We start from the raw sequence: 27,291 nt of genomic DNA on the forward strand, positions 1-27,291 counted from the left end.
TCGATGCGACAACATCTTCAGACTGAAACTGTACAACTTCTTGCTGAGGCTCTTTTCATGGGAAATGTCCTCCCACATATCCTTCAGTTCGGTCTTTTCTTTTTTGGTGATGTAAGATGTCACATACCGAGCCACAGCCATACAGTTGTCAGCCACAAACTGTATATCCATGTTGGCATTCCACATGGACAAAATCACTGGGTTGTAGTCATTGATGTACTTGGACTCTTCATTCCTTTTCAAATTGTATGTATTCTTGGGTGATTTCCTCGTCACATTATGTCGCAGCGAAGACATCAAACTGTTCACTCTTCCTTTAGAAATCACCGGTCGTGGAAAGTTGAAACGACATTTGGTGTAGAACTTGTCCTTGTTTCTGAATTTACGACGACAGTACTTTCCACAACGATGGCTTTGGAAACGTAGAACTTGTTCTCTTAGACTTTTCTTCTCCGTTGCGTTTGGAACAGCACACGTAGAATACTGTTCTATGAAATTCATCACTAAGTCATCCGGATCTGTTCCAAATTTAGGTGCATCCTTGATCCACAACAACATATGTATATGAGGGGCACCTCTTGCTTGGTACTCCTTTCTCCAGAAGAAATCCAACACCTCTCCAAGAGGTGGATTCTTTTTATTTGTGATGAAAGACATCATAGCTTCAAATCTATGATTGAAGTACCTGCATACATTCACTGGATCCAAAGAACACAGTTCTCCAGGTGTCTTGAATTCAATGTTTTCAATATTTCCATTTGCCTCTCGTAGAAATTCAAGTAAGTCTTCCCAGCCATACTCGGCACAGCTCAGAGTGAGGAACCATGTTGGAGTTCCTAAGTTCCTCAGCATACATTTTAAATCACCATGACGACGGTACCAGTACTCATTAGTACCACGCTGACACGCCATGAGATTAATTAAGTGAGAATCCAAAATACTGTCTTGGACATTGACTTTATGCATAAAGTCACTTGCCGAGATGTTTCGCATCTGTATACCACTTTTTAAGATGTGGTTCACTGCATATGACAGTCCAGACAGATCGCTTTCAAACAGGAGATGAAACAAATAGGGAATGCATTGCCGAAACCTAGGATCTTCTGCATACAATCGTAAAGTCCGGTATTCAGACGCAGGAATTTGATGAGGTCGCTCATCATATCTTCTTCCTTGACCTGTGGGAAATAGCTGTGGGAAACACCGAGCTTCCAAACTTTCCTCCCAAACACTAATGGGACTCCCTTTGGCTTGTTTCATTTGAAACAACTCAATAGCATTCCCCATGACTTCCTTGGAATGCAAAGGATGAACACTATAATGTTCATATATTTCTTCACTTTTAGAGGCCTCTACTTTCTCAATTTGGCCAGCACACAAATCGCTATCCTCTTCATCACTTACTTCCTCTTCTGCAACATATACATTCTTATAGTACTTATTATTTTTCTTCAAATACACTGTTGCCTTTTTGACTTTCCTAACATCCACTAAATCTTGCCATATTTTCTTATTCTTTGTCGGAACCCCATTAACCAAGATAACCAGAGGTTCCTCTTCCACTTTTTCTATTCCAATTGTGTTAATGTTTTTCTTCAAATCTAGAGGCAAATAAACAACTCTTCCCTTTAATCCTCTCTGTAAATCTGCTGGAGGCAACTTCCCTGTCTTTGGCTCCATTCTTACAATAGCCTGAAAGGGATGGATACTTTGAATCAAAATAGATTCATAAGTATTTAAATCCTTCAATTCAGAAGGAATCTCAACCAATTCCAGATTATTTTGAACTGCCCTAGCAGGCATCTGGTTTTGGTTTAATTTATTACAACAATAAGTACACACACGTTGATCCGATCCCAAATCAAAATAATTTTCTACCATCAAGTATGTGGCAAAATCCTTCCATTCACTATTATTTTCCCTTTCACTTTTTGCATATAAATCCACTACCTTAGTCTGATTCTTATAATAAGTGCGTCGACAACATACACAAGTGAAATTAGGCCTCTCACTTGATTTCATCTGAAACGTGGCAATTTCCTTCTGAAAATTATCTGTACTGGAAACCTGTACATTATCTTCCACATTACCCTCTACTTCAGGGTCAATTTGAACATTCTCATCTTTACTACCAAAGTAACAAAACTCAATTTCTTCACAAATATTTTTCACATCTATTTCAGAACCATGCAAAAGAGCAGCACATAATTGTTTAAGCATAATTGCTGGACTCTTAGCATAATACAACATTCTCACTAATTTTCTCACTTTATTATGATGCACTGCTAGCATCCTGAAATGATGAAAAACACTCTGGCATACTCTCCTGGAAAGACAAGCCAGTGAATGACCACGCAAACCTGTCATTTGTCTCACTCTGCAAGGATCTAAATCTTGCAACAACTTCATTTTCTGCTTCAAAGTTTTCTTATTAAATGTCCGTATAAAATCACAAAGCAAATTGATGGAAACCTGTCGCACACTGCAAATAGAACTACACTTCCAAATGTACACAGGACCCTTAGGACGTCTTCCTAAAACCTCATCACTTAGCGCCTCTTCTGTCTCTGTTGTCACAAGTTGTTCTTTTTCAACTGGACAACCATCCTTCACTTCATAAGCTCGACCACTGATGTCAACTGCATGCACCAAATCATTATCCTGAAAATAAGTCTCCTCATTAAAAAATGCCTCAGAACTTGAACTATGCATCCATTCTCCGGAAAAAACTTCACAAAAGTTAGTACGATTTACTACTCTCTTCCATCTACTTTTTGTTTTGAAATCAGAAATTACCTTGCTTAGTTTCCTAATTCTACTGATTACCAAAATAAACAACTTTCGCTTAATTTCAAAAGCATGATCAATAATTTTCTCTACATTTTTCTTCTTCTTATAAAATGCCGCTTTCTGTTGGCCTTTCTTTTTAATACTTTTCAATAAATTAACTAATATCCTATTACGGAACATTCGATTTCGAATGTCCCTAAACTGTTGTTTCCTTCTACTATCATGCACAAAGTTATCTCTTCCTCTACCAGTAACATTTGTGATGGGTCTCTCCTTTCCATTTAAATTACTTTTCTTTTTGTGAACTGAAACATTTTTTTGAGCAAAACTTTTTTTACTACAAATATTTCTTAAGAATGATTTCGTGCTCTTACCCGGACCTTTCTTGGTGTTTTGACAAGTATTTGGGGAAGAGGACTGCTGCAATAAAACATCATCCTGCTGTCTTTGACGTTTTCTAGCCTTTCGTATTCGACTTTTGGAAGGCATTTTCCAAACTATGAAAGAATCTGCAGTTGAATCTGTGGAAAAATATAATATAAAATGTTATTAACCACTATTACCAAACAGTAAATAAATAACAGTCATCTAAAACTTAATGCCGTACTAATTATTTAACATAGCAAATGTTTTCCACCAGCACTGCATCACAAAAATGACACTCAATGGTACAAAAAAGGCATACAACACTCATAAATCACTCCCTAATATTTTAAATCATTAATTCAGGATGACGATAAGATGTAGCCTATCTAAAGATTTGTTTAGGCCCTGATCTTTAGACTGGGGTAAATGTGTGTCATTGATCCACATTCAGTCCATCACCTGTTTTGTTTATTTGAGGTGAGGCCAACACATGGTTGCAGATAAGATTTTCACTGAAAAATATCAAAATAAAAAAACATGTGAAGGCCTACCAATGAAGTAAATCATTAAATGAAAACCAATACATTTCTGGAAATATGCACTACTAATGCTTCATAAGATGTTTTGGGTCATATTTATAATGCATTTGAGTATCTAGTATGCTATTTTACGTTCTTCCTGGTGCAAATTTATTGTAAATATGCTCCCACCTGCGGTTGGCAAATTTAGATTTTGATTATGGGAGTTAGATAGGCATGTTACTAATTTCCCAAAAATGGTGTATAACCCCAAACAACCTTTGAAGCAAATGCTCTTAGCCATGTTATCCACCTCCCATTGGATAACATGGCTAAGAAGTGCTTGCAAATGTGAAAAAAACGGCCGCAATGCATGAATATCGCAGAAAAATCAGCGATATTCATACATTTTCCAGCAAATGCTCTTAGCCATGTTATCCACTTCCTATTAAATAACATGGCTAAGAACTGCTCTGGGCCTCATGAGGAACGCTTTCCATTTAAAAAGGGAAAAATAACATCAAAAACACTAAAATGCCTTCTAAATATGACCCCAAACAACCTATGAAGCTCTAACAGTACATATCCTGAAATTTAATTGATTTCAAAATTCGATTTTTAAACACAGCATATAAATCAATTGTATACCTGCATTCATGAAGAAATGACTAAAAATGTCCTTGAGACACATGATTGTGTTTTCTGGAATGCCCTAGCACCATTTTTGAGACACTATTAACATGGCTAGGTAACTCCCATAATCAAAATTTAAATTTGCCAAGCGCAAGTGGGAGCGTATTTACAAGACACTTGCCCCAAGAGGAACGCTTTCCATTTAGAAAGGTAAACATAACATCAAAGACACTAAAATGCCTTCTAAATATAGCCCCAAACAACCTATGAAGCTCTAAAAGTACATATCAAGAAATGTAATTGTTTATCACAAATGCGATTAAAAACAGCCGCAATGCATGAATATCGCTGAAAAGTCAACGATATTCATGCATTATCCAGCAAATGCTCTTAGCCATGTTATCCACCTCCCATTGGATAACATAGCTAAGAACTGCTCGCAAATGTGAAAAAAAACGGCCGCAATGCATGAATATCGCAGAAAAGTCAGCGATATTCATGCATTTTCCAGCACATGCTCTTAGCCATGTTATCCACTTCCTATTAAATAACATGGCTAAGAACTGCTCAGGGCCCCATGAGGAACGCTTTCCATTTAAAAAGGGAAAAATAACATCAAAGACACTAAAATGCCTTCTAAATATGACCCCAAACAACCTATGAAGCTCTAACAGTACATATCCTGAAATGTAATTGATTTCAAAATTCGTTTTTAAACACAGCATATAAATCAATTGTATACCTGCATTCATGGAGAAATGACTAAAAATGTCCTTGAGACACATGAAAGTGTTTTCTGGAATGCCCTAGCACCATTTTTGGGACACTATTAACATGGCTACGTAACTCCCATAATCAAAATCTAAATTTGCCAAGCGCAAGTGAGAGCGTATTTACAAGACACTTGCCCCAAGAGGAACACTTTCCATTTAAAAAGGGAAAAATAACATCGCAGAAAAGTCAGCAATATTCATGCACTTTCCAGCAAATGCTCTTAGCCATGTTATCCACTTCCTATTAAATAACATGGCTAAGAACTGCTCAGGGCCCCATGAGGAACGCTTTCCATTTAAAAAGGGAAAAATAACATCAAAGACACTAAATTGCCTTCTAAATATGACCCCAAACAACCTATGAAGCTCTAACAGTACATATCCTGAAATGTAATTGATTTCAAAATTCGTTTTTAAACACAGCATATAAATCAATTGTATACCTGCATTCATGAAGAAATGACTAAAAATGTCCTTGAGACACATGAAAGTGTTTTCTGCAATTCCCTAGCACCATTTTTGGGACACTATTAACATGGCTAGGTAACTCCCATAATCAAAATCTAAATTTGCCAAGCACAAGTGGGAGCGTATTTACAAGACACTTGCCCCATGAGGAACACTTTACATTTTAAAAGGAAAACATAACATCTTAGACACTCAAATACCTTATAAATATGGCTCAAAACAACCTATGAAGCTCTAGCAGTACATATCCAGAAATGAAATTGATTTCTTAAATCGTTTTTAAAAGCAACATCTCTGTTTCAGCTTACATAACAGACCATAAAATGGGCTCCATGTACCACAATAACTTGTGTTACTGCATGCCAGAATGTTACACCAAATATGCAATTACAATTTCTCTATGAAACTAATTCTATTAGTATATCACTAGAGACAAAACCACATTTTAAAAACACAGCTTTCTTCATCATTTTCTCCTTAAATCATACTATTCTCTATCTAAATTAAATAAATCTTTTCTCACCTTAGCAAATATTTTTTGAGTTTTGAAAACAGTCTAAGAAATACACCAAATTGTCTTCAGCAGAAGAAAAAGGATGCACTCCAAAGGCTGCAGCTATTGAAAGCACAGAAATACAGATATTCTTTTCACATATCTCTCATATTAGCCAATCATACCTCTTCCCTCACTTTTTTCAAATCAAAACCCTTCCCCCCTCTGCCCTGTCTGCCTTGTTTCCATAGCAACCACCTCCTGGAAGACCTCTCATGTTTGCAAATTCACACAACAATGTTTCAATTGAACTCTGAACTCTCAGTGCACCTGCGTATCCAGTGCAATCTTTCATTAAATGTTTCTTCCTTGACCATTCAAATTACATCTTTCAAAGAACACATCCATGCACCCTAACTTTCTGTTTTCAGAAATGGAAATGCACCAATCACTGCTATTGAATCATTAGCATTGTAAATCCACAGTTTTTTTTCTTTTGAAACTCCTACTGTTTCAACTGCCCTTTCATTACCACACTTCATCTGACTGCAGAACAACCTTCTCCCACCATGTTTAAGGTCTGGATTGTTGGACATAGTTACATCCACTGGGCTCAAAGGTATGCTGAGAGCAGAAATTTACCTAACCTCAATTTACAAGATGTGGAAATTAAGTGGTTGGGCCAAAGAGGATTAAAATGTCACCAATTGATACCATTGGTGAAAACCTTTATGCATTTGCCAAAACCTGACCTGTTAATAGTGCACTGTGGAGGTAATGATTTGGGCACTTTGACAGGGGTAGGTCTGGAAATGCTTTTAAAGGACACCTTTGAGCAATTAATGGCACTTTTTCCTCAAACTGCCTTGGTATATTCCAATATATGCCAAAGACAGAAATGGAGGTGGTCCAACCAATTTTGTCCACAAATTGAGAAAGCGAGGAAGCATGTAAACAAATCTGTTTCAGCTTACATGAGAGACCATGGAATGGGCTCTCTGTACAACAATAACTTGCGTTACTACATGCAAGATATCTACAGAGGAGATGGAGTTCACTTCTCAGATGAGGGCAACAGAATTTTCATTCTGAATTTAAGACTGTGCATTGGTACCTACTTATAAGTACCTAAATGTACCATAAACTCAAAAGCTCTTCTCAGAGCTACCCTACATCTGATCACTCACAATTATTATTTTTCTCTAATTTTTTTCACTAATTTTCCACAAAATTCGCTCCCCGGAGCGCTACCCGGTTCGCTAACCGAAAGCTAACCTCGCGGAATTTTTTAAAAAAAAGTTTTTTTTTCCGCACATATAAGCCTCCTCAGCCACGCTCAGAAAACCTAGGGGGTCAAGATAAGTCTACCATGACCCCTTCTACCCATTCTAAACATTATTTGCCCTCCATCTTGTATCTTAATGCGACCGAAACACAAAATGGTGGACTCCCGTGACGCTTAAGGTTCGCTAACCGGGCCGCTTCCCGGAAAGCGGTCCTAAAAAAAGGCGGGAAAGTAATTTACAGAAAAACGACTAGAGACACTCTCACCAAATATAGATTAGCTCATACTACATAACAATCCCTTCCATTCTCACAAATTTCATTGAAATTCCATTTAGCCATTTAGCCTGTAGACCTCTCCAAGTACCGTGAGGTAAATTACTTCACAAAACACATCTGAATTGTTGGAATTGACAACCAATGAAAATGTTACTTTCATTTTCTACTTTTATTACCTGACATTTGATTGGTTATATACCTGTATATATATAAAGGGAGAGAAGGAAACACAGCCATTTTGACTACTACTTGTTGTTGTATATATCATTTAGAATATCACTAATAACATCAACTTGTTTCTAAAGGTAAGTTGTTATTTTTAAAACTGAAGTATATTGTGCACTATAAGTAAATATGGTAAACTTTTTCAGATAGTTATATACTATCCCTCTGTAAGAGTTAGACATTGAGAAAGGCTTCTTTATTATAATTATGGACTGATTTAGGTTTCTGTGGTATAATTATGAATTTACTTAGGCTTCTTCACAGGCACTTTTTAATAGTACTACTTCACGCCTGAAACCATACAGTGCCCATAGATTACTTCTCTGTTATAAACTCACAAGTGCCTGTCTGAACTTAAACCCAACAGTGCCCTATCTCTACTGATATATTTATTTTTTATGCAAATTACAGCAATAAAATGGAAGGTGAGCAGAATGTTTCCTTCGAAATTGTTCTGGAGACCAACACAGAAAAAGAAATTGAGGACAATGATGACTCTGATTTCATGGATGAATCACGGGACCATGAATTAGTTCAATGTGTGGAATCAGTGGATCATTTACTTCATTATGATGACGGTCAAATGTTTGAACTTATGTTCACTGAACAAGAACACATATCAGACAGTGAAATGCTAGACGTTGTATTAAATTTCGAAAAACAATCCGAAAAATAAAATTATATGTAATATTAAAAAATTGTTTGAGTCTTTAATCATTTTTATATGTAATTCATAAAGTAGTTAAATGTTAGAAATGTTATTAAATTTTGAAACACAATCACAACAATAAAAAATTGCTGAAAAAATAAAAATATTAAAAAATAATCAACAAAACCAACAAATAATTAACATACAGTATTAGAAAAGTCTTTCATTCTTTTATCCATAAAGTTCGCTGCCCAGAACGCTTTCCGGTTCGCGAACTTGGCGCTTACCACGCAAAAAAAAAATTTTTTTTTTTTTTTTTTTGGACCCTCCTAGGCCCTTTTAAAACCTCCACATAAAACCTAGGGGGTCAACGAGGATCTACTATGCCCCCTTATGGTAATTTCCCCCTTTGTTTTGGCCTCCTCTTGTCTCTCGATCCTACCGAGAGACAAGATGGCGGCCGCTCCGGACTGTTTAGAATGTTGACAGACACCGGAGGGCCAATCAGCTTCGCATCGCAAAGTTCCGATACGCGAAAGGTTCGCTAACCGGATCGCTGCCCGGAGCGCTGTTACAGATATATATCTTGATTTAAACGTTAATTTCTCAAAATCCACTGAAGCACATATATTGAGACCTAGCAAAGGCACATCGGGCTAACAGTCCCTACAATTTTGCCAAGTTTCGTGAAAATCCATTCAGCCGTTCGGGCTAAAAGTGAGTCCAACCGCCCTATGGAAAACTCAATGCAAAAAACGCGTTTTGGGACCCCCCTTTTTTCTCAGCCCCCCCTTGACGAAACCCCACCAAATTTTCAGGGGCTGCTCAGAAACAAAATGTGCCATTTTCCTGAAAATTTCAGCCAATTCCGTCCACAAACGCAAAAGTTATTAGGCATAGAATTTTCAGAAATCCCATAGGGAAAAAATCCTAACTATATATACCTACTGGCGACCGCCAGTAGGTAATATATATATATATATATATATATATATATATATATATATATATATATATATATATATATATATATATATATATATAGATATTTACTGCCACCCTCAGCCAAAACACTGTAACCTTTTTGGACACAGAGGTATATGTAAAAAATGACAGTTTACAGACCAGGATATATCGGGAAAAAACGGCAGGTAATAGTAGTTTACATGCTGCCAGTGCACATCCTAGGCACCTCATAGCTAGCATCCCATATGGGGAGATGCTCAGAATGAAAAAAGGATGCAGTGACCCTGTTGAACTAAAAAGAGCCCAAATGGAGAGTAAAGAAAGATTTCTCGATAGGGGATACCCAACCCAAATGATTGACAAGGCCATCGCCAAATCCAATATTGTCTCCAGGGAGGAACTCCTAGAGGGTAATCTCCAAAAGAGAAATGAGGAGGATAAGGCAAAAAAAGACAGGATTGAATTCAGGATCATAACTGGATTCAGTAAACAATCTAGGGACATCTATAACATTGTCAATAAATATTGGCCTTTGGTAACTAAAGACCCTATCATAGGTGAGGAATTACCTAAAAGAGTATCCCTGACGTACAGCAGAGCCCCGTCCCTTAAAGATCAAATAGTGGACACCAACCCCGAACCTGTCAAAAAGAGCGATTGGTGGCTATCAAACAAAGGCTTTTACAAATGCAAGACATGCAAGGCGTGCACCCATGGTGTAAATACCAAAACATATAAAGATGGCTTTAGCGAGGTGGAACATCAAATATCGTAGGTGTTAACTTGTAAAACCGAATATGCGGTGTATATCTTGCAATGCCCTTGTTTATTAAAATACGTTGGTAGTACTAAACTCCCAGTACACCAGCGAATTTTGCAACATCTAAGGGCCATATCTAATGGGGATAACACCTACCCAGTTGCACGCCACTACCGTGAAGTACATCAAAGCAACAACAAATCGCTCAAGTACTTTGTAATTGACAGTATCAATACCAATAGACGGGGTGGTGATAGAGAATCAAAACTGAGAAAGCTTGAAACAAAATACACTCTCCTATTAAACACTAAGGCCCGACAGGATTAAATATAACTGAAGATATGTATACATGCCTGCTTTAATTTAATCTAATCAACTGATATTTGATGTGATGATATAGGGACCTGCTGTACAATTACAACATCTATGAGACCAATAGCTATTCCCGGCTGGGATATAGTATGGTCTTAATCTAAAACAGATGATAGACAACTTTTTTGACTTTAAGTTTTGGGAACTAAGTAACGGCTGCTATCTGATCAGAAAAAGAAATAGAAATTTCATGTGGTTGTTTATAAGTTGGTATAAATCTAGCGTAAAGGTCCTTATTCCTTAGAAGCTGATATTCAAAATACTGACTAGTAATGTTTTTTAATGTTATCATACTTTTCACTATTTCACTTTATATGGACTAGAATGTTATGATGGGCTATGGATTGAATTGAACAATTGAATGGGAAGTGGAAGAATATAAGCACAATATATAGAGTTTGTACATGTGATAAATTGAAGATTTTTTAACCCTCCTTGAGGAATACCATACCAATAAGGAAAATATCTGTTTACAGTTTTGCGAAAGTTTGCACAATTTTATGTGATATATATCATTGAGTATGAGCATAATGGCGTTTTTTTGCACAATTGCGAGATTTTGCACGATATATATATGCACTTTAGCAAAAGCACTTTACATTAGATATAGAAAGAGATTATCTATGTAAATATGTAAATATATACTCAAGTAGAGGTGATGAACTGTAAATATAGTTTTATAGGTATTTAACAATTATTGGCAAACTCTTGATGAATATGTGTATTATATGATAAGGTATTTTACCATTATTCACAAACTTCCGCACAAAAATATAAGGTTTAAAAATTACAAAAGAAAACATATTGTATGTCATGCCTTCATGAACTTGTAAATCTTGGCTGGATAACTATCCACAAGCTATGAGTATTTTCTCTATGTCCATTTTTTTAAAACAAGCATGTGACATATTTTTTACAACTGGTGCTGTCCCTTTAAAAGAACGGCTCACTATGAGAAACACTGTCATGTGAACAAGGCTCCTCGGAGCCGAAACGTCATGTGATGTGCTTGCACTGATTAAATAATTTTGCACGAACCTGGACCGTGTCTGCGTAATTCTATGGTGAGAGGGGGACCTCTGGCCTATGGAGACAAAGCGCTATTCTGCGGATATATATATATATATATATATATATACATATATATATATATATATATATATATATATATATATATATATATATATATATATATATATATATATATATGACACTCGTTCAAGTCCAATAAAATGCACACTCAGAGGTAGATTACTCCGATCATCAAGGTTTATTTTTTAAGTACCGCTACGCGTTTCGACAATTTAATGTGTCTTGATCACACAAATACCATAGTAAACCACAAAGGTGCATTTATAAACAATCAACATAGAGGAGGCACTTCAGACTCATGCACTTCTGAGTTTGTGAGTGTTGGCTATCTTGTAGTGGCTAAATCCATTAAAAGGTATCCTCATGTGCGACATGCTCAAACCAAAATTGTTGGTTCATGTCAGCATTCCCACTTAGAAGTACAATACAGTGTTAAACCTCTCCTGTATGCCAGTCATGGTATTGCATTGATGTATATAACACAATATTCACAAGTTAGGTAACCTGAATACGTGCTAGTACTGTAGTACATTGCTAATCTTTCTTTCCAGTGAAGTAGTGTGGCTCACCGGTTAGAGGCGGCAGACCCGAGAGCAGAGGACGGCCTGGGACCAGGGTTCGATTCCCGGCGTGGCAGGTTTCTGGACCAGGGTCAGCGGACTCGATAATTCTCTCGCCTCGGTGCCCACTCTGATCAGCGATCACACTCGGCAACTCTGGGCATTAGCTTGCCTCATCTTCACTAACGGCCCCACCAGACCGCCGGGGATGCCTGGTCTCACCCTGGAGATACCCATTAAGGGACCATCTCTCAGGGAAGCCAGGAAGGGTTTCGCAGCGGTCGAAGCGCCTTGGGACCCTACGGGTAAGTAGTGCGCTATATAAATGCCTATACATTTACATACATTCCATGCAAAGAACCATTTACCACGGACTAGTGCCAGTAAATTAAACCAAGATAGTGAAATAAATTCTATCGGACTAGTGCCACATGTGAATTTTCACATCTTAATACTGACACTCTAGACTCAGATTACTCAAAAAAGCCCAGTGCCTATAAAAAGTGAGCCTCCAATCATACAAGTTCTAACACCTTAACACAAATACTAATGATAGTTCAGAAATTTCATTCAAGGACAAAAATTATATGTACTAACTACAAATAACAAAAATAGTGCTTCTATTTTAAACAGTCTCTTATCTTAAAGGAAATGCAGTGCACGTCCCGGTAAAGAAAAGGGTAGGGAACCCATGTGCAGTCATAAAACTGAGGGTGAAAGTTCCCTTCCTTTCCTCCTGTAAAAATAACAGATAACAAAGAGACAAATTAAAACCTGTGTACTGACTAAACATTTCTCAGTTAACTTCAACACACCAAATCAATATACACAGACAGCAAAGTTCAGATATAGCATAATCAATCCTCATATAGATGAGTTACTAATTCCTCTTCCAGGTTGTGACCTCCCGGGAATCTGCTTTCGAGTTCAATGATCCATTTTGACTCTTTCTTTCTAAAAGCCAGTTCTCTGTTACCTCCGCTCTTGCCTAAATTGACTTGTTCAATTGCATTGAATCTAAGCAGGGAGTTATTGGATTGATGTTTAGCTTGAAAATGACAAGCTATGGGATAATGCAGATCAATGTTGTTAATAGCCCGTAGGTGCTCCTTTACGCATTTCTTCACCATGCACACCGTGCTACCAACGTAACGCAGTTTGCACGGGCATTCCAAAACATATATCGCATATTTGGTACTGCAGGTGAGAAACTGGTGTATAGGTCTATTTTGGGAGCCTGGTATTTCTATCTCTTTGACCATGCTACTAGACTTACATGCTCGGCAATGGCCCCATGGGTAGAAACCCTTGAGGTTATGGATGTTTCTGCCCCAGGTTTCTGAGATGTCGCCCTTAACCAGTATGTCCCTAATACTCCGACCTCTGCTGTATGTGACAAGTGGTCTATCGCTAAGACTTGGGCCAATGATGTTATCAGATTTGAGTATTTTCCAGTTGTCTGCCAGTACCTTTTGTACTGCCCTAGAACCATGGTTAAATGTAATGATAACCCTGGTTGTTCCAGATGAGTCTAGTGGTTGTTCTTTTTCCTCTAAGGTACTAGATCTACTTGTTTCTTTTACTTTGCTCACTGCTTTATGTAGTACCCATTCTAGATACCCACATTCCCTGAATCTCATCAGCATTTTCTCTTGTTCTACCACGTACAGTTCATCATTCCTACAGTTTCTTCACGCTCTCAGAAGCTCCCCAAAGGGGATGCTCCTTTTGAGTGTATCAGGATGAGCACTGAGTGCGTGAAGAAGATTGTTCCCTGCGGTTTCTTTTCTGTGGAGATTAGTGACCAGTTTCCCTTCCTGAACTGTCAAATCACTCTCTTGTATTATATTACCATCATCTTCCACTTGTATTGCAAACAGCGCAAGTTGCATAGGGACTGTGGGGACTATGAGAGACAAAAATCGCCGCCACCACGAGAGTCATTTACGGGCAGAGAAGGCCTTACTTGATCCAGCCGCCACCGCCAGGAGTCACAAAGGCATCGGACTCCGCGCTGCCGCTCCGGGGGACTACAACTCCCGGCAGGCCTCGCGGCGGCGCGTGCAGAGTGACGTGGGACGCGCCAGAGAGCGCCAACGGGCCAAATAAAGGCCGGAGAATCCCGGCAGAGCGGGGGAGAGAGACAAAAATCGCCGCCACCACCGAGAGTCATTTACGGGCAGAGAAGGCCTTACTTGATCCAGCCGCCACCGCCAGGAGTCACAAAGGCATCGGACTCCGCGCCGCCGCTCCGGGGGACTACAACTCCCGGCAGGCCTCGCGGCGGCGCGTGCAGAGTGACGTGGGACGTGCCAGAGAGCGCCAACGGGCCAAATAAAGGCCGGAGAATCCCGGCAGAGCGGGGGCGAGAGACAAAAATCGCCGCCACCACCGAGAGTCATTTACGGGCAAAGAAGGCCTTACTTGATCCAGCCGCCACCGCCAGGAGTCACAAAGGCATCGGACTCCGCGCCGCCGCTCCGGGGGACTACAACTCCCGGGAGGCCTCGCGGCGGTGCGTGCAGAGTGACGTGGGACGCGCCAGAGAGTGCCAACGGGCCAAATAAAGGCCGGAGAATCCCCGCGTCGCGGGACGCGAGCGGGACGCCCGGGGTAAGCCCGGGCAAAGGGCGGGCCCTTCACGGCCCTCATCGGCAGGAAGAGGCAGGGCTGGGCCAGAAACGCTGCTGAAAAATCGACAAAGACGCCTTTCCAAGTAAGACTTGCTCTCTAGCTGCCTTTTTGTTTGTATTAACACTGGTCTTGTGTGGAATTCGCTAAATTATGCCTAAGAAACCGGAGGAAGTTCAGTCTAACACCATTAACAATTACCTGGTGCAGACTGTTAAAAAGATAAACATGCAAAGAAGAGAGTCTCTGGGACTGAGCCAATCCCCTGATATGCGATGTTTAACTCCCCCTGCATCTATCTTGATTGATGACACTACCCTGCAAGAAGCTCACTGCGTGGATATTAGTAGCGGTCCTATTTCCCAAGGTTCTATTGACATATCTGTTAATGCTACCCCAGCACTTGAGGGATTAAACGAAGAGGCTGAGGGAAATACAGACATGGACACTGAACTTGAACTAGAAAAACAGATTTGCGCCTCAGCGGATGAGCAGTCCCCCACAAGACACGATGCTAGGCCAAAACGACATTGTACTAAAAACCCACCAAAGCGGGCGGGGTTACGCTCAGGGGCAAAACGGAAGAGGGTTACTAGCCCAAAAGCTAAGCAAGTGATTTGTGATGAGGATACACCAAAACTATCTCTTGAGGATGCTTTTTATGAAAAAATTACTGAATTCCTTGAGATAACAATTAATACTATCATCAAACCTCTAATATCAAAAATTGATAAATTGCAAGCAGAGGTAAAGAAGTTGGGTGGACTTCATACTTTGGTTGCTGATGGGGTAGAAAATATAACTACAATAGTTACACACCTAAGTAACAACACAGGGGGAAATGTCGCTGGAGATGTTGTAACTGAAAAAGTAGGTAATCAATTGCCAGAGGAGATTTCATCATCTCATCCACCAACATTGATTGTTAATAGTGAGGGCCCTTTGTCAGTCAACATTCCCACAGATATAACCCCCCTGGTAAATACCCCCTCAGCACAAACGTACTCATCAGACCCTCTACAATTCTTAGTAGAAGCTACACCTGTGGTCTTAGTCTTAGCAAATGTCCCTCCTTTGGAAGAGGGAACAGTGGAAAGCCCTACTTCCCTTAGTAGTAAGGCTCTACACTGGCTGACTAGTAATACGCGGTTTGCACCAGGGGGAAAGCACCATCTGGCTAGTGTTATCAAGTCAGTAACTAGGGTCCCCTGGTTAGGAAACCGACCGAAAAAATTTAAAGGGGACTGCGTGGCAGTGAGTTTCTCAACAAATGATGTCCTTCCCAATATTCTTGCTAACATATTCCCTCCCCAACGCAGACGGGGCAATGTTGTTCCCTTGACTCTAAAGTTCTTTTATGGCGAACAGCAGAATGTCACTTATCCAAGGACCCCAGCCCCAGGGTGGGACAGTAATTGGGATTCGAATTTTAGATGGGATCAGGAATCAAGGCATAATATAGCAGCTTACCATCGTCATCCAGCACAGTTTACCCCGGTTGCACAACCCCTTCAACTGTTCAACCGCTATGCTCCATTATCCTTTATGGATCAAAACGATTGACTCTCCCCAAGACAAGATAATAGAGGCGAGGACCTTCAGACGGCTCTAATTCCATTAGTACAGAGCTCCGCAGGTATTAGGGCCTGCAGAATTATGAGCTGGAACATCGCTGGTCTCAGAGCCAAAATAAATGACAAGAATTGGCTGGACATAATTAGATCTTACGATGTCCTTGCCTTTCAAGAAACGTGGGAAACATCAGACTTTACTGTACCTGCAGACTCCAGTAATGCAGGAAGGGCAAAGGGGGGCTTGGCCATATATATTTCATTAGACCTTCAAGGAAAGCCAAGATACATTAAATCTAGCTCAACAAATTGCTTAGCGGTTGAACTATCCACACCAAACTCCTCTCCCATATTATTAGTTAACTTTTATAATTCCCCTGTCAGTCAAACTCTTAACGAGCATTTGGCAACATTAGAGGAATTCCTGTCTACCCACAGTGAGAATAGTACCTATGGGTACGAGGTGATCCTCATGGGAGATTTTAACATCCATCCTTGCCATGCGGACTGCCCTGTGGAACATGAGGAATTTTCCTCCTTTTTCTCTCCACCACATTTTGAACATACATCACGTGGACAGATGTTGGAATTGCTTCTAGCCACTTTTAACCTTTATGAATCATCTAGTTGTCCAATAGGCCCGAGGTTATCGACATACGTGGGCAATAATACAGGCACAATTATAGATTATATTTTTTTATCTTCTAGTTTTCTACCTGAAGTTATCAACTATAAGGTAGAAACGACAGTTTTTAGTGATCACAATCCTGTGATTTTAGAGACTATATCTCAGGGAGTCTTGGGAAAAAGAAAGGTCGATATTCTATGTGCTACTGAATTAGTCTTAAAAGATCAGAATCGGAGACTGAAGTGGGACCAAGTGACCCCGATTGCCTTTTTGCAGGAAACTCTGGCAAAAGTAGAGGGGGAGGTTGTAATTTGTCTGGACAATAAGAATTCTGGTGCCAACATGATTGAGGCCTTTGACGCCATTTGCCGACAGGTCAATCTAGACCTGACTGTAAAGACAAAGGCAAATGGGATCAGGGGCCCCAGATGGTTCGATTCGAACTGCTCCAAGGCTCACTCTATTCTCTTAAAGGCTTTAAAAAACAAACCTAGAGACAAAACACAGATAGCGTTACTGAGGAAGCAATACAACCACGCTATTAGAGTGAGGAAACTCGAGATAAAAAACGAGGCCTGGAGTGAATTGTTATTGCCCGAAATACAACGAGATAGTGCCAAATTCTGGGCAATCATAAATCACCCATACTTCGTGGGACAAGATAATCAGAGAGCAGATTGCATTATACCAGACGATAAGTGGGTGACACACTTCAGCAACATCTATAGTAGCCCTGACACCCCCTCAGATTGCGAGACGTCATCTCCGCAACCAACAACCACAATCTCCCCCTTTACCCCAGAGGAGGTCAAGAAAGCAATTAACGACACACTCTGCAAAAAGGCACCGGGGCCCGATGGGGTCCCCGCAGATTTTTTCAAAAGTGCCCCAGAATTTAGTACCAAGATTCTTACAAATATTTTTAATGTTACTAGGGACCTCATTTTTCCCAATAGCTGGACAAAGTCTACAATAGTACCTATTTTTAAAAATGGACAAAGGACAGACCCGGCCTGTTATAGGCCAATTTCCCTCATAGACTCAAGCGTTAAAATCTTGGGGAGAGTCCTTTTAGGAAGACTGACCCAGCTCATAGAAGGGAAGGATATTCTATCAAACGTACAATATGGCTTCAGAGCCAAAAGAGGTACCATAGACCAATGCCTAAACCTGGAACTAATTTTAAATAAATATGTGATCGCCAAGGGGGGCTCTCTGTACATGACCTTTATGGACCTCTCATCAGCTTTTGACCTGGTCAACAGGGCTAAGCTGTGGAGGATCCTTTTGGCCATGGGCATTGACCCCCCTCTGGTTGAATACCTAGCTGAATTACATAGGGAGCTTAAGACCTCGGTTAGAGTGACTAGGGAAGGAAGATGCACTTGCCACTTTAACTCGGAGAGGGGGGTTAGGCAAGGGTGTATCCTTGCCCCCCTCCTCTTCACTCTTTATATAAACGATTTGGAGAAAGTTATGGCTGCATCTCACATTGATATCCCGCGTGCAGGTGAGACAAAGTTACCTGTCCTCCTGTACGCGGACGATGCAGTCCTATTAGCACGCTCCGGAGTTGCACTGAATAAGCTCCTCTCATCCTTTGGAGATTTCATGACCTCGTTGGACATGAAAACTAATACAGAGAAATCCCATGTGATGATCGCAGGAGTCGCAGGTAGGAAAAGAAAGACAAAAACATTTTTCTGCACAGGGAAAGAGGTTAGGAGAGTTCCATCTTTCCCATATTTAGGGGTGACCTTTGATGAAAAGGGCACTTGGGGGCCCCAGAACTCCGTTAAAAGCAACGCTGTTGCTAGAGCGGCAGCAGGGTTGCTTGGATTTGCGAAGAAATTAGGTGCCCGTCTCGTGGAAAGCATTATCAAAGTCTACAAAGCAAAATGTGTGTCGGTTGCCCAGTACGGCTCTGCCATTTGGGGGTATACCAGTCACGATAAAATCCAGAAAGTAGAAAATACATTTTTGAGATCTCTGCTTTCAGTCCCCCAATCGACTCCTACTTACGCATTACATGCAGAGCTAGGTTTGGGCTATATAACGGACACCCTAAAATTAGCCCCAGTTATTGGATGGATGAAAACTTGGCTTAACCAGGAGCTCACATTAAATCATATTATTTTAAAAGATTGTTTAGCCCTGGATAGAGCCTTACACATCCCGTGGGTAAAATTTGTACAAACTCAGTTGACTCTTGCCGGACGTTCCGAGCTTTTTTCTTCTCCAGACCTGATAAGTCAGGGTGATCTTAAAACAGTAAAAAATACCCTGACTGAGTTATATGTTCTGGAGAGGGAAGCTATAGAGCTAAGAAAACCCACGGTAAGGAAACATTGTATGCTGACATCTGTTCCAGGAATGGAACCATACCTTGTCCTGGTAACTAAATCATACCATCGTTTCCTTCTAACAAGATTTCGTTTTGATCTGATCCACCTTATTTTGGGCAATTATAAAACTTGGAGTAGACCTGATGATGCTGAACCATGTGACTGTGACCACTTTTCCACTCAGGACACAACACATTTTATCATGTTTTGTGACATTATACCGACATCAGAAAAAAATATTTGCTTCGAATCCTGCGTAACCAAGGTTTTATTCAGGTTAAACCAGCTTTGATGTTTTTGCTACTCCTTCCTAATGTTAAAGTAGCCTTCCATGTTGTTAGTTTTTTAGTTGCAGGAGCACGGATAAATAAGAACCGTACTAGAGTTAGGCACCTTATTGAACACTGAACATTGACTTCCCTTTTATCTTTTAAAATGCTGTCTTCCGGAGGGTCTCTTTTTAATACGTTTTTTAATATTTTTTAATATTTTTATATGTTTCATTTGTATATCGTGATTTTAATGATTTTTAAATATTGATTATTTGCTGAACTATGTATTAACTTGTGCTCTGATGAATTGCTATGTAATTATGCTCGTTCTTTTATGATTTTTAATAATCGAATAAAGATAATTGACTGACTGACTGACTGACTGTATATAGATGGTGGAATTATTGAATTGGTTGTTGTAACTGGTATGGGTATCTCCATTTTTAAAAAAAATGTAATTTATATTTTTCAATATGTGTTTCATGGGTTACATTACAGTGAAAGGAGGTCTTTCACTCTGTCACAAGCATGATGTCATAAGTGATGTCATGAGTGATGTCACTGACCATGTCATGAGTGATGTAATATGTGACGTCATCAGCAGTGCATTACACGCGCAAGTTATAGTGAGTCCAACTAACTATAACGTGGCATTTCAATGGTTTTATGTCAGTAAAATTTCCAGCTAACTATAACTGATGTGAAACCTATGGTTTTTTTAGTGGATTTAATAGGTTTTTTAAATGCTAATTCCTAACTATAACTGGTGTGAAACCTATGGTTTTTTCAGTGAATTTCATAGGTTTTTTTAATGCTAATTCCTAACTATAACTGGTGTGAAGCCTATGGTTTTTTCAGTGAATTTCATAGGTTTTTTTAATGCTAATTCCTAACTATAAGTCTCACTTTATAAGTAAGACTGTTAGCGCTCTAGTTGTTTAGAACACTCTGATACATTCTGTCATTGGGCTACAGTTGGGCTATATTTGAGCTATATTTTTTTTTTTTCTCTGGTGGCCATCTTTGGGCTACATTGGGCTACATTGGGCTACATTTGGGCTACATTTTGGCTCTAAAATATATAAAGCTCAATGTAGCACAATACATATTTTTCCAAAGTTAATTTTCGTAAAAACCACTTAAGAATAGGGGTACCTGTCCCTACAATTTTTCCCATTTTAATTTTTTTTTTATTTTTTATTTTTGGAGCGCTCCCGGTGCGCGCCCCGGGGAGCGCCCCGAAAAGTGTACTTCTATAAAGCGCCCCGGGGCGCGCTCTGGGGAGCGTCCCGTGAGCGCCAATATCGCGAACAAAAACATGAACGTGACGTATCGCGTAGCCGCGTCCGCGTGATACGCACGGCGTAAGCGCACCCGGAAGTACTCGAGCGAATACGATCGCGCAACGTAAACATCCGACGCGCTTACGCGATGCGACCCGGGGCACGCCCCCGGGCGCACCCGGGGGCGCGTAGCGTAAGCGCGTCGGGTCATGTGACCTGAAAATAACACTTTTCATTGGTTCATAACAGTTTTGGTTTCATAATGATGAAGCCCCTGGTCTTGTGACCTAAAAATAACACTTCTCATTGGTTCAGGACAGTTTTTTTTCCAAATGATGAAAGACCCCACCTTTTTTCCTTATTCTGACTTTGTCCTTTGACTGAGGAAGACCTGTTTGTACCTCTCTGTACCTTTTTGATCTTTATAATGGCTTCAGTAGCAGCAGCAGCTGGTGCATCTGCCCCACCACCACCACCACAACAACCAAGAGGACCAGCCCAAGATTACATTGGTGGTCAACAAGAGGAGGAGGAGGAAGAGGAAGAGGAGGAGGGGAGGAGAAGATGGCTGCCTGAACAAAATACCCCATACAAGCCCAAGCCACACATTGTATGGGAGTTTTTTCACTCCCAGAGGGCAAGAAAAAAGTGAATGCGGCCAAGGTAACTTGCCTAATCTGTAATGAAGAACTCTCAAGGGGCAACCCAAACAAAAAATATTCCTTTGGTAACAATACCATGATTCGACATATGACCCGTAAGCACCCTAACAACTATTCTCGTGCAGAGCTCAGGGAACTGGCCAGTAACCTCCCCCAGTCTTCAAGGACCACCTCCCAAAGAAACGAACCCACTTCATCGGGACCAGAAACATCAGAGATGATGCCTTGTATTCAGCCACGATTTTCTGATTTTAAAATCACGTGTACTGCCTGTGGCAAGCTTATCTCCTATGGCGAAAAGAGCGTAAAGCTCATCGTCCTTGCAGGTGACAATCACAAGTGCCCCAAAAAGAAGTAATATTTTGGGTTTTTTGTTTTTTTGCTCCAGTTGAGCCAGTTTCAATTCCCTTTTTTTGTTTCTCCCCCTAAAAAAATACAAAAATGAAAAGCCAAAAAAAAGTACAAAATGTTCAAAAAACACAAAAAAAATATAAAACAACAAAAAGAAGAAAAAAAAAAGTTCTTTTTAGAACTACCTCCAATTTCTAAAAAAAGGCTTCATTTTTTAAAAACTCTGTCATTCTTTTTTCCTCATAGTACGCTCCCCGGTCCGCTCCCCGGTGCGTGTACCGGGCGCTCCCCCCGCTCAAAACGAAAAAAATATATATATATTTGAAATGCCCCGCGGGGCCCTTTTATAGCCCCCACATCAAACCTAGGGGGTCAGAGGGGGTCTATCCCTGACGCCTTATGGTCATTTCCCCCTTTGTTTTAGCCACCTCTTGTGTCTCGATTTTACCGAGACACAAGAAGGCGGCCGCTCCGGACTGTTTCGAATGTTTACAGACACCCGAGAGACAATCAGCTTTCCGTGCGCACCTCGCGTGGCGCGCCCGGAGCGCTCCCCGGGGCGCGTACCGGGGCGCTGCCATAGATATATATATTTTTTTGAACCTAAATTACTCAAAATCCACTGGAGCACATATCTTGAGACATAGCAAAGGCACATCGGGCTACCAGTCCCTACAATTTTGCCAAATTGGGTGGAAATCCATTCAGCCGTTCGGGCTAAAAGTGAAATCGACCGCCCTATGGAAATTAACATGGGGAAAACGCATTTTGGGACCCCCCTTTTTTCTCGGCCCCCGCTTGACGAATCCCCCCCAAACTTTCAGGGAAGGACCGGAACACTGCGAGGCCATTTTGAAGACATTTTCAGGCAGATTTGTCAACCGGCGCCAAAGTTATTCCAAATAGAATATTGAGATTTAACATTGAAAAAAATCCTAACTATAACTACCTACTGGCGACCGCCAGTAGGTAATATATATATATATATATATATATTCCATCCACAAAAAGTCACCTGCTACAGAAGGGCCCACAACAGGTAAGTATTTGCCAGTTCATTTATTGTGAGGTAGCATTTGTAAAAACTTCAGGAAAGTCAGCAGTTAAATCTTTTCCCAGCTCGACGCGTTTCATGATAAACATTTCTTCAGGAGCTCAGGGAAGTGGCAGTCATCAGAAACGGTGATTAGGCTTCAACTAAATACTTGTGATATCCCGCCTCAGTGGGCGTGGCCCCACTGGCCTTCTGGTTGTCGTAGTTTTCGCCTGTTTTACTACAGTGAGTCACCTTTTCCGTGCATTCATTTTCCTCATATTAAATCCAAGTGGAGTGTGACAAAGTCCTGGAGCTGTGCATTTGCTCTTAACTCCTCGCAATTCAGCACCTGCTCCTTCAACAATCACGCCATTTGACGCGACCTCAGGGGTGCCAGACCGGCACCAGGGCCTCCTTCCACGGCTCAGGGAAGCCGTAAATATTCCATCCACAAAAAGTCACCTGCTACAGAAGGGCCCACAACAGGTAGGTATTTGCCAGTTCATTTATTGTGAGGTAGCATTTGTAAAAACTTCAGGAAAGTCAGCAGTTAAATCTTTTCCCAGCTCGACGCGTTTCATGATAAACATTTCTTCAGGAGCTCAGGGAAGTGGCAGTCATCAGAAACGGTGATTAGGCTTCAACTGAATACTTGTGATATCCCGCCTCAGTGGGCGTGGCCCCACTGGCCTTCTGGTTGTCGTAGTTTTCGCCTGTTTTACTACAGTGAGTCACCATTTTTTCTGTGCATGCATTTTCCTCATATTAAATCCAAGTGGAGTGTGACAAAGTCCTGGAGCTGTGCATTTGCTCTTAACTCCTCGCAATTCAGCACCTGCTCCTTCAACAATCACGCCGTTTGACACGACCTCAGGGGTGCCAGACCGGCACCAGGGCCTCCTTCCACGGCTCAGGGAAGCCGTAAATATTCCATCCACAAAAAGTCACCTGCTACAGAAGGGCCCACAACAGGTAGGTATTTGCCAGTTCATTTATTGTGAGGTAGCATTTGTAAAAACTTCAGGAAAGTCAGCAGTTAAATCTTTTCCCAGCTCGACGCGTTTCATGATAAACATTTCTTCAGGAGCTCAGGGAAGCGGCAGTCATCAGAAACGGTGATTAGGCTTCAACTAAATACTTGTGATATCCCGCCTCAGTGGGCGTGGCCCCACTGGACTTCTGGTTGTCGTAGTTTTCGCCTGTTTTACTACAGTGAGTCACCTTTTCCGTGCATGCATTTTCCTCATATTAAATCCAAGTGGAGTGTGACAAAGTCCTGGAGCTGTGCATTTGCTCTTAACTCCTCGCAATTAAGCACCTGCTCCTTCAACAATCACGCCGTTTGACGCGACCTCAGGGGTGCCAGACCGGCACCAGGGCCTCCTTCCACAGCTCAGGGAAGCCGTAAATATTCCATCCACAAAAAGTCACCTGCTACAGAAGGGCCCACAACAGGTAGGTATTTGCCAGTTCATTTATTGTGAGGTAGCATTTGTAAAAACTTCAGGAAAGTCAGCAGTTAAATCTTTTCCCAGCTCGACGCGTTTCATGATAAACATTTCTTCAGGAGCTCAGGGAAGTGGCAGTCATCAGAAACGGTGATTAGGCTTCAACTAAATACTTGTGATATCCCGCCTCAGTGGGCGTGGCCCCACTGGCCTTCTGGTTGTCGTAGTTTTCGCCTGTTTTACTACAGTGAGTCACCTTTTCCGTGCATGCATTTTCCTCATATTAAATCCAAGTGGAGTGTGACAAAGTCCTCGAGCTGTGCATTTGCTCTTAACTCCTCGCAATTCAGCACCTGCTTCTTCAACAATCACGCCATTTGACGTGACCTCAGGGGTGCCAGACCGGCACCAGGGCCTCCTTCCACGGCTCAGGGAAGCCGTAAATATTCCATCCACCTCGCAATAAATGAACTGGCAAATACCTACCTGTTGTGGGCCCTTCTGTAGCAGGTGACTTTTTGTGGATGGAATATATATGTATATATATATATATATGTCAGCTTCACTTGCACCAGCCTGTCGCACTCCAAGGCGGGTGCCTGCCAGTCGGGGGTGCACCCGACAACAATGTCAGCTCCGACAATCCCTCCCCACAATCCTTGGGAATTCAGGAGGCAGCACTCCAAAGATAGATGCATAAAGATTTTAATCTCACAAGCGCTTTCGGCACTCGGCCTTCGTCAGGTATGAGACGCTGAGAATCAACAATAGATTGTATTTAAACTCCCGCGTTGCACGGGTAATAAACATAAAGGTAGGACTAACCTCAAAAGATAATTCAAACATAGAATGGCGGTCGCCATCTTGTAATGGTAATGGTTGCAATGTGTTATACATATATATATTCAATGAGCAATATCTCAGTATATTTCCACAAAATGCAACCCTGTCAACAAAATCATAACGCCCTGTATGGGCTACACCATGTAAGAGGTCCCTCTCTTCTCTTTATGCTATATCGCCCTGGATGGGCATGAATCCATAACGGTATCCACAACGTACACAACCCTAATGGAATTTAAATTGTTTACATGATAGAAGTTCATTCATCCTCTCATATATACACAGTAAATAAACATGAAGCAAAGTTACAGTCAATAGGAATCAAATCATCCCAGGTGCACAGCTAAGTCCTCATGCATGTTCAATCCGGCCGGCGTTTTACTTAGCAAATCGATTATATATCGGGATTCCAAACGCCTTAATTTCAGGAGTCTGTCGCCACCCCTTACATTCACCGGGACAGAGTCTAAGCAGAAAAATGTTAGCAATTCTCTGTTGCGAGCGTGCTCCTTGTCAAAATGTCTCGCAACCGGATAAGTTGCATCTGCATTCTGTATCGCTCTTTGGTGCTCCAGTATCCTCAATTTTACTGGATTAGTGGTACTGCCCACATACCTTCTGCCACAAGGACATGTTAGACAGTACACCACGTAAGGCGTAGAACATGTGAGGAATTTCAAAATTCTTTTAGGCTCTTTGACGCCTGGGATGCTGTATTGGGTTACTCGTTTGCTTCCCTTGCATGCCTTGCATCGTCCGCAGGGAAAGAAACCCTTCATAGGTTCAATTTTCGGTTTTGGTTTGAATTCATCATGGTGACTATGAACCAAATAGTCCTTCAATGCTCTTGCTTTTCTGAATGTTATCATAGGATAGGAGGGCAAATCATGTTTTAAGACATTGTCCGTCATCAAAATGTTCCAATGTTTCCGCAAGATGCGTTTGATGTCACAAGAGTTCCTCGAGTATGTGGTTATTAATCTGAATTGCCCATTCTGCGATTGTTTGTTCTTATCTTTGTCTTCCAACAATGTGCTCCTTTCAAGGGTTTCAACTTTACTTAATGCTTGCTGCAAAGTTCTAGCATTATACCCCCTTGCTTTAAACCTTTTTATACAATCGCTGGCGGCCTTTTTGAACTCATTGTCCTTAGTATTGTTCCTCCTTATCCTTAAAAGCTCACCATAGGGTATGCTGTGAACCAAGCTCTTGGGATGCCCGCTGGTGGCATATAGTGTTGAGTTACCAGCGGTGGCTTTACGATAGAGCTTGGTGTGCAGATTGCCTCCTTCAATGAAAACAGTCAAGTCTAGATAGTTCACTTCCTTTTGGCTGATTTCTCCTGTAAATTTCAAATTGTTCTCGTTAATATTGAGTACCTCCAGATATTCTTCAGCTAGCTCCACTGATCCTTCAATGATAATGAACAGGTCGTCTATGTAACGATACCAACATTTCACACTTATTTTTGAGATGTTTAAATCCAGTAACTCCGACCTTTTACTATCTACCCAAGATACATAAGGATCCGGTAAATCCACCTGGGAGGCCCATTGTTGCCTCTCAAGGCAGCCTAACTGAAAACCTATCTATCTATGTGGACTCTTTTCTCTCACCTCACGTTGTCAATTTGAAATCCTATCTGAAGGATACAAAACATTTTTTGAACTGTATTGAGAATATAGTTTGGTCAGAAGGGTATACTATGATGGTCATTGACATTGCTAGCCTGTATACGCGCATTGAGCATGAAGAAGGACTACAGGCCATTTCCTGGTTTCTTGGGAGTAGACCAGTGAAGTATTACGAGCATAATAAAATGTTAATGGAAATTTTAAGATTTAGCCTCATGAACAACATCTTCCTGTTTGGAACCAACCTCTATAGACAGCTTACAGGCGTGGCAATGGGCACTTGCTCTGCCCCAAGCTTCGCGAATTTATTCGTGGGGCACTGGGAAGAGCAGGTAGCTTGGTCCAATACCAACAAAAAA

The sequence above is a fragment of the Lissotriton vulgaris genome, chromosome 1_1 (genome assembly GCF_964263255.1).
Source record: "Lissotriton vulgaris chromosome 1_1, aLisVul1.2, whole genome shotgun sequence".
Lineage (NCBI taxonomy): Eukaryota > Metazoa > Chordata > Amphibia > Caudata > Salamandridae > Lissotriton > Lissotriton vulgaris.